Genomic DNA, 10,836 nt, shown 5'->3' on the forward strand with positions numbered 1-10,836 from the left:
GAAGGAAGATAAGGCTCAGCATTAAATATAGAATGGTGAGTGGGTAGGTAAGTGGCGCTGAGTCCGTGAAAAAGTCTGTTATGATCTTATTGTATGGCAGAGCAGGCTCAAAGGCCAGATGGCCTACTCCTGCTCCTGTTTATTTTGTTCTTATTCCAGGATGCTCAGGAAAGATATCAAAGGAAGAAAAGCTGGAAGGTGGTGGTCTTGGTAAAAACTCATTCTTGTACTGGAGAAGGATGTTGTCTGAGGCTTCAGGAACAGAATTGATTTGGCTGGAGCTAAGGAAGGAGGAGGATTGAGTTTTTATTCAGTGAGGTCTCCAAAATGTGAACTTGTCAGGAGGATATAGGGGAACAAATTTGCCAAGAAATTATAGAGATCCATAAGCATTATAGAGTAGTTGTAACGGGGGAACTTAAATCACCCAAATACAGACTGGGATAGTGTGACTCTCGAAGACAGAGGGGCAAGCATTTTAGAATGTGTTCAAGAGGCTTTTCTATCACAGGGAAGAAGGCACTGCTGTACCTGGTTCTTTAGAACAAGGTAGGCCAAGTATATGAAATGTAATTGGTGGAACTTTTGGGAAACAATGATTTATTGTTTCGGATGATAGAAAAGGACAATGGATTATCCAGAGTGAGAAAAGTTAGTTCTGGGCAGTTGACTTCAAAGGGACAAGAGCATACCAAGAGATTTGGCAGGTGAAGCTGTAGCTGAACAATGGGTTACTTTCAACAAAGAGATGAAAGTGAGTACTGCAGATGTTGGATATCAGAGTCAAGGTTTGAGTGGTGCTGCAAATGTACAGCAGGTCAGGCAGCATTCGAGAAGCAGGAAAATCGATGTTTCGGGCAAAAGCCATTCATCACAAGAAAAAGATGGCTTGGGTACAGTTGAGGTACATTTTCTCCAAAGTGAAAGGTATAGCAAACAATTTCAGAGGTCTCTGGATGAAAAAAAGTCAAAATTAGGGTGTCAAAAATGTGAGCTTATGACTGGTTTCAGGTAGAAAATACAATTGAGAAAAGAACTGAATGCTAAACGCTCAGAAAGAATTGGAAAAACAAACAAGAAAAGTAAAGGGGTTTTGTATATATAAAAAAAGACTGTCAGCTAACTTGAAGCAGAATCTACAAGTCTTCCGCTGGCACATAAATAGTAAAAGATTAGTAAAAGAAGTAGTACTGCTGATTACAGACTGAAATGGAGATTGACACATAGCTGATATCTTGAGTAAATATTTGGAAGCTGTCGTTGCCCAGGAAGCAGATGTTATCCAGGCCATGGTAACTGAGCAGGAAATTTGGTCACAAGAAGAGTTGATAATTAATAACAAGGTACTGATAGGCTGTTGACACTTGCAGTCAACGAAGCAGGACCAGATGTGGTCCATTCAAGAATATTGAAAGAAGAGAGTACAAACTATGGATGCACCAGCAAAAGTCTTTGCATTTTCCATGAACATTGGGGTGGTGCCATAAGACTAGAGGATTGCAAACATATGCCATTGCTCACTGATTATGGATCAGTCAAATTAATGGGAGACTAATGGGAAAACATCTAGAAATAGTAATCTGGGAAAAAATAAATAGTCACATGGGCAAATGTGGATTATTAAGGGACAGTCAGCATGGATATTTTGAGGGAAATAAATGAATAAGTAATTTTTTGATGTTGTTTGGAGAGGCTTGATGAGCGTAATGCTGTTGATGTGGTGTGCATGGATTTCCAAAAGTGTCGTGTACTGTACCACATAATTGGCTTTGCAAAAAGCTACAGTTTATGTAATAGAAAATGCAGTAGCAACATGAATACAAAATTGGTTGAGTTATAGGAAGAAGAGTAATGGGTTAGTGGACTTCCTTCAAGCTTGAGGATGGCCTATTGTGGAGTTCCATAGGGGTCAGTATTGGTGCTGATGCTTTTCCTGATTTATGTTAATAGTCTAAATCTTGGGGTAGAGGGGAAAATTTCCAAATTTGCAGATGATAAAAAAATTTAGCATTGTAAACTGTGAGAAGGGCAGTATATAAGTTTAAAAGGATATTGACAAAGATGGTGGATAGGTGGCAAATAAAGTTCAAGGCAAAAAAAGTGTGAGCTGATGAACATGGAGCGAAAGTATAAAATGAAGGCTATTATTTTAAAGGGTGTGCAGGAGCAGAAACCTGGGTGCATATTGGTGAAAGTAATTGAAGGTAGTAGGACAGATGGACAAAACAGTTAATGAAGCATACAACATCCCAGGCTTTATTAATATGGGTAAAGATTGGAAGAACAAGGAAGAAATGCTCAACCTGTATAAAACACCAATTCGACATCGGCTGGCTATTGGATACGTTTCTGTATATTTAGCAAAGATGTGAATGCATTAGAAAGAATGCAGAAGAAGTTTCCGAGAATGGTTCCAGAGACGAGAAGTTTAGCTGTCAGGATAGAATTTGGGATTTTCCTTGGAGAGGAGGAGAATTGGTGGCAGGTTTCAAAATGGTGAGAGATGAGAGAGTAGACAGTGACTGATTGACTTCTTGTTCAAAATGCTTAAGGAGAACAGGGAAATGATTTTTAAGTGATTTGCAAAAGAAGTAAATGTGTTCTCAGTCTTTTTTTTCCTAACCATTCCAACTCCACCTCCAACCCCCCCCCCATTTCTTTCCTCACTCCCTGTTTCCTGCTGCTTCGCTGTCAATTTGCATAGTGTCACAGCCCCACTTCCTGGAGCTATGCACATCCAATCTTTAACATTCCAATTTACTCTTGAATACCATAATGCAAACTGTCTTAGGTAGTGTATTCCTAATCTGAACCACATCATCTCATCACCTCATTGCCAATTACCTTTAAATTTGTGTTGTCTTATCCTCAATTCCTCCACATTTTTGTCCTTATCTACTCTTCCCAGACTATCTTTTCTGTTATTTTACACCTCCCGCCTCCCCCCACCCCCGGCAACTTCTCTCCCTTGCCCAAGCATCCAAACCAATTTCAATAAGTTCTCCTTTCAAATGGAAATTGAAACTGGTCCAGTTCAAACTTGCCCAATTGATCAGTTTGAAGTCTCCTTTTTACCCTCTTTTTCTCTCTCTTCCCCCCTCCCCCCTCCCCCATGTTTTTCTGTCACTCTCCTCAGGAAAACAATTTTCTGCTGTGTCATTTGGAAATTCTCTGACCACTGTCTTTTCTGTTCAATTTAAAATATTTTTAGGAATGTTTACTCCATTTGGGGGTATAGTTCCATGGATGACTGAAATCATTCAGTACCTCATTCAAGTGGGAATATTTTGTGAATTAACTTTGATCAAGTGTTAGCACACTTTCTTTATATTTGACATAGGCATGGGTAAAATTATAAGAATGAATGAATTCCTCAAACTTCCATGTTATATTCTTCCCATTAGGAGTTTTGGATGATGGGTAATGATATCCCCTTTACTCCTCTCTCATCTCAGATATGAAGGCAAATTACTCAGTGCACAAAAACTTTGAACAGTGCCAAACATGTTTAAGGATTATTTGTTTTTGTATTTGTTACCTCTATGTTGAATGTGTCCTGAAATTTATTATGTCGATTCTCCTAAAATGTCTGAGCTGATCAGTGCATTTTGCCTTTAGTTATTGATAAGACTGTGTTGAACGTTAGCATTTTTCTGCCTGTTGATCAGTTAGTTTTGATGACTAGCCAAATCAAGAACTGAGATGTGAAGTGTACATAATAATACCCATACTTTACTTTAATTGCATGAATGTTTCACAGCTACTTAAGACTCATACAAGATGAATTTTTTACAGTGGATTTCGCATTTGGTATTGTATCTGATCCCAGGATGATTTATTGGCCTCCTATTATGCCATCACGAAGACTGTCTGTTTCCATGTCCATAATGGTTCCTCGATGCCATCCATGTCTCTGTTTATCTGCTGATGAACTCCTCACTCATTGATTTGATACTTCTAGATTCAATTATTTCAATGTCGTCCTATGTGGTCTCCCATGTTGTACCATCCCATAAATCATCTAAAATTCTGCTAGTGGTTTATAAACTGACAGCAAGTCGCATTTCCCTATCATCCCTGTGATCACTGACCTATAGAGGCTCCTAGTCAAGCAATGCCTTGATTTTCAAATCCTCACATTTATTTTGCATCTTTCATTGGCTGCACCCTTCCATATCTCTCCTTTTCTCATCAATCCTCTCAAAGCTCTGAGGTTCTTTCATTCATCTAATTCCAACCTCTTGCACTTCCATAAGTTAAATTCCTTGAACCTTTTTATGGCTATATCTTCTCACATTTCTTTGTTTACTCAGGATATTGGTATCACTGGCTGGGCCAGTATTTATTGCCCATCCCCAATTTCCTGTGAGATGATGATGGTGAGCTGGCTTCTTGAATCGATGCAGTCCGTGTGCTGTAAGTTTTTCGACATGACCTTTAGGGAGGGAGTTCCAGCTTTTAACCCAGTGACAGTGAAGGACCAGTGATATTTTCATGTCAGGATGGTGAATGGCTTGAAGGGGAACTTGGAGGTGTTGGTGTTCCCGTGTATCTGCTGCGCTTGTCCTTCCAGATAGAATTGATCTTTAGTTTGGAAGATGCTGGCTATTTGCTTGTTGGAGCTACACTCATCCAAGCAAGTGGGGAGTATTCCATCACGCTCCTGACTTGTGCCTTGTAGATGATGGACAGGCTTTGGGAGTCAGGAGGTGAGTTATTGCCAACCTCTGACCTGCTCTTATTGCCACTGTTTGTTTATGTGGCGAGTCCAGTTGAGTTTCTTGTCAATGCTAACTCTAAGATGATGAAAGTGGGAGCTTCACTTCCCTAAACCTACCCGCTTCTCTCTATTTTGCTTGCTACCTTTAATTCATTGGTTAAAACTTATTTCTTTGACAGCTATTGGCCATCTAAGCTACTATTTCTTGATGTGATTTGTCATACAGTTTTTGTCATAATACTTTGCAGGACATTTGTGGCTGAATATTATTGCACACAGGGACTAGCTACAAAGTGGTTACTTAATATAATTCCATTGAAATCTGATTCCAGCTCCGTGCATGCTTTTTGAACTGAGTAAAAGCTTGCAAATGTTGTGGTTCAATTAGTTGAATTACACAATAGTGAAAATTTAGGCACTGCATTTGTATCAATAGAAGCAGTGTGATCTATCCTGTTAAGATATTCAATAGCGACAGTAGAGGAAAAAAGATTAGAGATTTGGTTGCTGAAGAACTGTCATTTGCCAAGGATGCTATCTATTTGTGAGATTTTGATAAATATGTGAGAATAGTGAGAACTGAAATTTATGATATTGCACTGTTTGTAAAGAATGCCATTGCAAGATGATATAATGACCTGGAGAATGGGAGTTGTTTCTGGTAGGTATTGGTGATGCAAACTATTTTGGCTCACAAACTTTTGTACTTCTGTTTTGTAGGAGAATAATACTGAAAAATAACTGCCAGCTTTGAGTGACATGGAATAATTCAGTTCCATAAGTATTTAGCTTCAGTCACACCTACTCCAAATAAACTTAATTAAACCAACCTAGACGCAGAATTTGTTTTTTAAATTTCTCATTCTTGTTTTGCATCCCTATAGTGTCCAGTACTCCAAAAACCCTCCAAGACAGCATTACTTCTGATCACTTGTGCCATTCCTGATTTTAATCCCACCACTATGTAGCCTTCAATTTTCTCAGCTTTAAATTCTGGAATAAACTCTCTGCATTTTCCGGTATCTTCCTGTCACTTTTTTAAGGTACCTCTTAAAACCAAATTTTTTGACCAAGCTTTGGATTATCTGACCCAATATCTAGAAATGTGGCTCTGTCATAGTTTGATTTCAAATGCACCTGAGAAGCACCTTGGGTTACGCAGTAATTACTACATGAAACACTCAAAATAAACATTTGTTTTTATTAATGCCGAACTATTGGATGAATTGTTTCTGTGTACTGGATGTATCTTTTGAAAAGAAACAATTTTTTGTGAATTTTTTTCAAGTAATTTGAGAATTCTTTGAATAAATTTTAGGATTTTGTTTTCAACTGCAGTCCGTTAAATCCCGAAATATTTCTCTGCTGGAGTTTGAGCACTGTACTTCAGGAGACTTCACAATGTTGTTAACTATTGAAGTATGCCAATAATGTTGAACGGGAAACATTCCTGGGCCGACAGAGTTCAAATATAATACTAACTAAAGAGTTTAAAACATTCTGAGCAATGTTTGGGGAATGCACAGGATGGGTTGGAAAAAGTGAATTTCAAACGATGGGTTTTGCTTGAGCAGAATATACTTGCCAACATACTGAGATCTTACTCATTAAAATTAGTAATTTTAGTAAAGCTTCCAATATTGTTTATCCTTGGACTGTGAATGATAAGCAATTGATTGGTTCCTCTCAGCAAGTGATAAACATCACAGTTTCATGGTGTCGAGGAACCGTTGGTCACTTCTGGCTGCTACCACTCTGATTTTAAAAAATCAAGATGCAGTTACTTCTATCCAACACCAGTTGTGTAGGACTAGCAACAGTTGCAATGTCAATTTTATTGTTAAATAGAAAGTAGCAAGGACAAGCTATGAATGATCTCAGTAATGCAGCAAGCCAGGAAGTATTAGCTATTATTTTGTTTCATTTAATAATAAGACTGTCAGACCTGGCTTTTATCTATACTTTTCACGAATTCAGGAAGTCCATAAATGTTTCTTGAATGCTGTAATGTAGAAAATTCCAGACAAATGAACTTCTGATGTATAGAAGCATATTATATTTGATACTTTGTATTATTACCCATGGATTGGTTGTGCTAAGGACATACAAACATTTATTAAGAGCATTTGGTCCCCAAAGTCTGTTCTTCCACTTAATAAAGTTCTGATTGTGGGTGCAAATCTACGTTTCCATCTATTGTTAGTAACATTAAACTTCCATGTAAATCAAGCATCTTTTCACAATTGATTTTCAAATCTTCAATGCCTTTGCCTATATTGCTGTCTGTGAAAGACTGTTGCAATGACGTGTGACTCAAGAAAACCTTCCTTCTCCTCTTTGTTAGTAGAGGAAGATGCCTTATATTGAATTTGTTTCACCTACAAGGAGAAACATCCTTTTTAAGTGTAGCAAAATGTGCCTGCTCTTATATTTCGTTCATCTTGCCATCTGTAACCACTTGCCGCTTGTTTTCCTAATCACTTGTAGTTGCATAGTAACACCCAGATTTTTCTGTATATTAGAATTCTACAATCTCTTTCCCTTTAAATAGTACACTGCTTTTCTATTCTTCCTGGATAACTTCACCTTTTTCTGCATTGTATTAATGATCAAATTAATGAATTGAAACCTATTCCTTTGTGTAATCATGTATATCCATTTTGGAAATTTATTTCTTCGAGCAAAATGTTGTATTATCTCTCATTTTCAGTTTGTCTTTAGGGGAAATGGTCTTGATGTTGTCATTGTATCATAACATGTGACCTGAGGGTGTAAAGATCTCCGACTTATGAAGCATGACACTGGAGGCCTATTGCTTAATGTAATGTAACGTTTGTGTATAATTATCAGTGATGCTGTTGGATACTTCAATACCATGACATCCACACAAGTTTCATCTTATGGGAGGAAGCTTTTATCATTCTTAACTATGGTTTCAGTTATAAGGAGAGGCTGGATAGGCTGGGATCTATTTTCCCTGGAGCATAGGAGCTTGAGAGCTAACCATCATAGAGGTTTATAAAATCATGTATGGTTTGGATAAGGTGTACAGCCAAGGCCTTTTCCCAAGGGTAGGGGAATCCAAATCTAGAGGGCACTGGTTTCAGCTGAGGGCGGAAGATTTAAAAACGGCCAGCAAGGTAACTTTTTTCTATGCAGAAGGTGATGTGTAAATGGAATGATCTGCCAGAGCAAGTGGTAGAAATGGGTACAATTACAATGTTTAAAAGACATTAGGACAGGTACATAGTCAGGAAAGATTCAGAGGGATTTGGCCAGATGCAGGCAAATAGGACTAATTTAGTTTAGGTGACCTGGTCAGTATAGATGAGTTGGGCTGAAGGGCCTGTTTCTGCGTTGTATGACTTTATTCAACAACATTTGCCTTTCGTCAGTGTGTTATCTGAGGAGATGTCGATCTGTGATAAATCCCAATTGGGTCCAATCTAGACATGTACATGTAATTGCTTTGTATGTGGATAATAATCAGCTGTTTTGTCTCTTAGTTCACAATTCTCTTGTTTGTGCACAGCACTAATGGAGTTACACAGAGAACTCTTGGTGTTCTGAGATCCACAATTAGATTAAAAACAGGCCCTTCGGCCCAACAAGCCCACACCGACCTTCCGAAGAGCAACCCACCCAGACCCATTCCCCTATATTTAACTCCTTCGCCTAACACTATGGGCAATTTAGCATGGCCAATTCACCTAACCTGCATATTTTTTGGATTGTGGGAGGAAATCTGAGCACCTGGAGGAAACCCACGCAAACACCGGGAGACACAAGGAGAATGTGCAAACTCCACACGGACAGTTGCCTGAGGCGGAAATTGAACCCGGGTCTCTGGCGCTGTGAGGCAGAAGTGCAAACCACTGTGTTACCGTGCCACTCGTATTCGCTTCCCCTGAAAGATCATTCGACAGACCTCACTTAGAAAACGTTAACAATGCTGTAAAATGAATGAAGAAATACACTGATTTCTTACATGTGCATAAACGATGAAGCTAACCTTATCATAATACATACTGTTAAATTCCAGATTTGTGAAGCCCCAGGACACTGCTGTTCAAGGTCTAATCATTAATCTGACATTGGAAATTAAACTAGCAGGAGCATTTGCTTGCTTATGTTGTGACCAGCTAATTCCTCTCAGATAGAGATTGAGCAAACAATTGTGCCTGTAGTTATTTTTCATATTCAACTGAATTGTGCATAGCTAGGGAAGAAAAGTGATCAAAGACTATTGAATAATTTCCAGCAAACGATTAGTCTGTTTGATTCTGATTCAATTCAGTTCAGTTACACAATTGGTTTGGAGGTCTTTTTCCAAAATTGACAAGAGGTATAAATCTGAACTGTATTATTTGTTTCTTTATAAATATGATTCTTAAAACCCATTTCAGTAAATAGGGAATGTAATTTCATCCCTATAGTGTTTACTTTCATTCATTCAATATTGATTTCCTTTACAAAACTGAGTTAGTTAATGAATGAGAATTCCTGATTAAACTTCTGTTTTTCTATTGGTGTATTGTTGTTTTGTCCTGTTGAAGATAATATGTATGCCAGTGCGTTGACAACAACCAAAGTCAACACAATTGATGTTCCGATTGAAGTATTGATCTTGACCCTGATGATAAATGCTGGCAAAAAGGTGATGAATTATTGAGGCTGCACATATGGCTTCTGCTAAAGGATTGATTTAGACCATGTTAGTGACATTGTATTCTTAACAAGTTAAGCTGCTGTCATTGCTATGTGTGCATTATTTCATCTGGTTCACATCACTGCAATAGATTCTGTCTGTCAAACTGAACGGTAAAACACATGTTCCCTAATTGTGTGTTTTTGTTGTTTAAATGACAGTAGTGTACTAGACTGGACTGTTTGCTCCAGTGCTTTTAATTGTTTAATTTCTTTCCAATGTAACTGAGTATATTTCTAAGCTATTGAGATCTTAACCACACAGACTTGCCTGAGTGTGCAGCATGGAATAAGCCATTTGGCTCTGATGGTCCATGCTGCTGTTTATATTCTATTTGAGCTTTCTCCCATCCTATTTAATCACCTATTTCATGTAATCCTATCATCATACTCTGCTAGTCCTTTGTCTGTCATGTATTTACTTAGTTTTCCATCAGATGCATCAATGTCCTTTACCTCAGTTCCTTGTGTTGAGCTTCACATCCTAACCACTCTTTCCAGGTCGAGCAAGTTGTTTCCAAATTAGATACATTTGTGACTGTGTTTTGTATTTACAGCTCCAAGTTTTGGTCTCCATGTGTGAAAACATCTCCCCATCATATACCCTAACTGATCTGTCACCCATCCCAATTCAAATAGGCTACATTATTTTTGTTGAATTATATCAGAAGTAGAGATCTCATTTCTGTATGTTTAGCACAGACTGGATAATGAAAGATTATTTTTTGTTTGACACTTCTTCTAAAGTTTGTGTGTTAACTAAAGTTTGTGTGTTGCTAAAGCAGTAGTTCCCTGTGTTTACATTCAAAGTCAGGTATATTATCCCAAAGATTTAGTAGTTTCAGGGTTCGATTGGAATTCATATTTTCAAGATACCATGATATTATAAATGATTGAGAAGGGTCAAAGAGTATAACCAGCTTAAACAATCTAGGAAAGCCCAGTGTGCAAGCCTAGGGCAGGGCTGTTGTGGTACAGTGGTAGTATCCCTATCTTTTGAGCCCGAAAGACCATATTCAAGTTCCACCTGCTGTGTGTTATAAGACATCTGAACAGGTTGACTAAAAATATCCCCAGACCTGGGTTTATGACTCAGTGTGTTAATTGAATTCTTGGTTGGCCACGACAATTAGTCCTAATATCAGTTGGTGAGTTGAGAGAACCCAGGAATCAATGAAATAAACTAACAGCACAGAGCAACCACAGAGAATGCTGAACAAACTCAACAGGTCTGGCAACACCTGTGGAGTGAACAACAGGGGTAAATACAGCAGATGCTGGAAACCAGAGTCTAGATTAGAGTGGAGCTGGAAAAGCACAGCAGGTCAGGCAGCATCCGAGGAGCAGAAAAATCGACGTTTCGGGCAAAAGCCCTTCATCAGGAATAGAGGTAGGGAGCCTGCAGGGTG

General features: G+C 38.4%; 1 protein-coding gene across 8 annotated transcripts in view; it reads left to right on the top strand.

Annotated features, from left to right (window-relative positions):
- Positions 1-10,836, top strand: part of plekha7b (pleckstrin homology domain containing, family A member 7b) — a 470,220-nt gene that overhangs the window by 170,409 nt on the left and 288,975 nt on the right. The window lies entirely within an intron of this gene.

This window comes from Chiloscyllium plagiosum, chromosome 16 (assembly GCF_004010195.1).
Source record: "Chiloscyllium plagiosum isolate BGI_BamShark_2017 chromosome 16, ASM401019v2, whole genome shotgun sequence".
Taxonomy (NCBI): Eukaryota; Metazoa; Chordata; class Chondrichthyes; order Orectolobiformes; family Hemiscylliidae; genus Chiloscyllium; species Chiloscyllium plagiosum.